Source organism: Tenrec ecaudatus, chromosome X (genome assembly GCF_050624435.1).
Source record: "Tenrec ecaudatus isolate mTenEca1 chromosome X, mTenEca1.hap1, whole genome shotgun sequence".
NCBI classification, from domain to species: Eukaryota; Metazoa; Chordata; class Mammalia; order Afrosoricida; family Tenrecidae; genus Tenrec; species Tenrec ecaudatus.
The window spans coordinates 2,166,058-2,169,829 of NC_134548.1; the positions used below are offsets into that span (position 1 = coordinate 2,166,058).

Genomic DNA, 3,772 nt, shown 5'->3' on the forward strand with positions numbered 1-3,772 from the left:
ATGGAAGAGCTGAGTCCAGCCCTGGCTAGCAGATTCTCTGTGTCCCGAGATTTGAAAGGCTGTGCAGCCTCACACCCCAACCTGTCCCAGTACAAGCACAAGTGCAGTTCCTTGCAGCAGGATGAGCTGCACCATCATTATTGGAACTGCAGAAATGCAAGCGACTGGCCTCTGTGAACCACACCAGAAGGCTGGCTGCAGATGACTGGACCGGAGTGGAGAGTGAGGAGGAGGAACACAGGAAAGATGATGAAGACATGGATGTTGATATTGATGAGAAACTCCCCAAGTGCTATGCCAATCAGTTGATGCTCTCTGAGTGGCTGATTTATGTCCCCGCGGACATGGGGCAGGAGTGGATTGCGTTCTTGTGCCCCATTGGAAAAAGAGCGCTCATTGTGGCCTCCAGGGGTTGCACCAGCGCCTACACCAAGAGCGGTTACTGTGTGGACAGGTTTCCTTCCCTCCTGCCGGGAGGCAGCAGGCAGAGCTCATGGACATCATTGTGCACTGCTTTCACAGCGAGGCGCAGCAGACCTACTACGTTCTGGACCTGATGTACTGGCAGGGACATCCCGTTTATGACTGCCCCACTGATTTCTGGTTCTACTGGATGCAAGTGAAGTTAGACGAGGAAGGCGACCTGGGAGAGCAAACAAAGCTCAATCCTTTTTAGTTTGTGGGGCCCAGAAGTTCCAGTGCACCCCAAGAGGCTGTGTGAGGTGCTTGCCACAGGCTTCCCATTTGAGGTGGACGGGCTCCTCCTCTACCACAAGCAGATCCACTACAACCTGGGCAGCATCCCCCTGGTGGACTGGCTATGGCCTTACATGGTGCTGCTGGCCTGCAGACCACCCAGCAAGAGTACACAAGGCACCAGCTTCTGCAAATCAGCCAGCAAAATTAATGCTGTTATTCTTTAGGGTTAGTGAATGTTTCAGGGTATACAATTGATAACAACATCCTGGTCAATAAAATAAAAATAGTACCATCATGGTTAAAACATTCAAGGGAACAATGATATTAATTAAAATGTTCTGATTTTGATTATATAGGAGCATATTTTAAAATAAATGACTACTGGGACTCTCTGACATGGGAGGGGGAAGGAGGCAGGTTATTCATTAGTCAACAAGATTGCTTTAATGTGGCTATATGCCATCTTGTGGACTGCTGAGTGCCCTGCCACCTTCACTCTCCCATCATGGAGAGTCCACCTAGTGATTGGTTTTTGGTTTTGGTTTGTTTTTTAATCATTTTTGGGGCTCATACAACCATCAATTGGGTAAAGCATATTTGTTATATTTGTTGCCATCATCATTCTCAAACCATATGCTTTCTACCTGAGCACTTAATGTCATTTCCTCATTTCTCTCTCTCTATCCTCCACCCCCGCCCTCATGACCCCTTGATAATTTATACATTATTATTATTTTCTCGTATCTTAGATAGTCCGATGTCTCTCTTCACCCATTTTCTGTTGTCATTCGCCCAGGGAGGAGGTTATATGTGGATCCTTGTAATCGGTTCCCCTTCTCTACCCCACTTTCCCTCCCCCCCTCCCAGTATCACCACTCTCAGCACTGGTCCTGAAGTGGTCATCTTCCCTGGATTCCCTGTGTTTCCAATTCCTATATGTACCCTTCTACAGATACTCTGGTTTAGCCAGATTTGTAAGGTAGAATTGGGGCCATGATAGTGGCAGAGAGGAAGCATTTAAGAACTAGAGGAAAGTTGTATATTCCATCATTGCTACATCGCACCCTGACTGGCTCGTCTCCTCACTACAACCCTTCTGTTGTCATCGCTGGGTTCTCTTTTGTCACTTTGTCTTGCTATGCCTTGTATTTTAGGTAAGTATTTTATCTCTTCAGCTCTCTCTAGATGAGATTGGCTAGATGAACAGTGTGGAGGAGAAAACAATTGGTCTGATAGTTCTGGGTTGGGGTGGAGAGGACGGACAGTGATTGGTTTTAAAGTGTGCTCTTATGTTCTACAGATCAGAACATTGCTATCAATAATGTTGATTTTGATGCACAACCAGGAAATTGCTATTTTTATTTTAACTGGTATGTTATATCAATGTTGTACCATGTAAGGCTCACTAACAATATAGAATAATAACATTCATTTTCCTTTGTGGTTCTGTCCACTGTTGATTGAGTCTTAGACAAATGATGTATGAGTGTTTTGCCTTTAAAGATAGACTCAAATGTCCACTTCAGACTGCAACCAGAATCACCTTTAGTAGATAACTTAATAAAGAGTCTTTAAATCATCAAGACATGCTCATGGCTGTCATCTATTGGAACCAACAAAACTTCTGCCAAAATGCTCATGTCTGAAGGGCAAGTTTAAATCTTAGTCTTCAAACTCTCACGGGGCCCCAAACACCACGTCCCCCCAATGAAGAGATTGTAAGGAGGACAGACTCTATATTAACTGTTGTCTATATACTTTTCATTGGATAATGTCAGGCAAACCTTTCTTGGGCTGCGAGCCTACTCCCACCTCTCCTTTCTCCACCACATCTAGAGAACGACGTGCTCTGTCTTCTCCCTCTTACAACTTTGATTTTTTAGCGCCGGGCAGCATGTTTCCCTCTAATACTTCCGTTTGTCTTTGAATTGTTCTGTTAGCTCGTTCTTTCACCAATTCTTCCATTTGCTTTAGCTATGATTTTCCCAGTGGCAACATTCAGAGTCTCTTGATGTCCACCTTGGTCATTCTTCCTTTTCTGCCTTGTGAAGGATGTTGTTCTCTTCATAGTGATATTATTGATGTCATTCCACAGCTGGTCCAGTTCCCTGTAGTTAGTGTTCAGTTACCCATACCTGTTCTTGAGATGGTCTTGACATTCATGCGGGATGTGTCTCAGGTTATATTTGAACTCTTGTGTACTGGAATCATTTGTTCAGCTTCATGGTTTCAGCTTCATTTTTGACTGCAGATAACGAGCTCCCCCAGAATCTCCTTTATGTTAGTGGTTAACTCTGAACATTTCCTTTCTGGGAGGGTAAACATAACATTGAAATGCAAATAAAAACAACAACAACCAAAAAACCCCAAATTACCTATAAATTCTTTTTTTTAATTAATTAAAAAACATTTTATTAGGGGCTCATACAACTCTTATCACAATCCATACATATACATACATCAATTGTATAAAACACATCTGTACATTCTTTGCCCTAATCATTTTCTTTTTAATTTTTTTTAAATTTTAACAATTTATTAGGGGCTCATACAATTCTTATCACAGTTCATACATATACATACATCAATTGTATAAAGCACATCTGTACAGTCACTGCCCCAATCGTTTTTTTCTCCTCCTTTCTTTTTTTACATTTTATTAGGGACCCATACAACTCCCATCACCATCCATACACACACATACATCAACTGTACAAAGCACATCCATACATTCCCTGCCCCAATCACCCCCAAAGCATCCACTCTCCACTCAAGCCCTCTGCATCAGGTCCTCCCGTTCTCTTCCCATCCCTCGCCCCTCCCCTCTCCCCCCTCCCCCCTCCCCCATGCGCCCCCGGCAATCCATACCTCGCCCTTTCGCCAGATCTTGCCCCACCCGGAGTCTCCCCTCCCCCCACCTATAAATTCTTTATTAAATTCCTTGAGATCATGGAACAATAAAGCAGATCATCTTGCCCACAGGGAGAGTGCATTGGAGAGTGGGTTACCTCCACCCTCCTACAGGCCATCCTGGGAGCAATAGTCTCTCACCAGATTGGGTGTGTGCTTGATG

General features: G+C 44.1%; 1 pseudogene; it reads left to right on the forward strand.

Moving 5' to 3' along the window:
• Positions 1-923, forward strand: LOC142434775 (snurportin-1 pseudogene; annotated as a pseudogene).
• Positions 924-3,772: the final 2,849 nt, after the last annotated feature.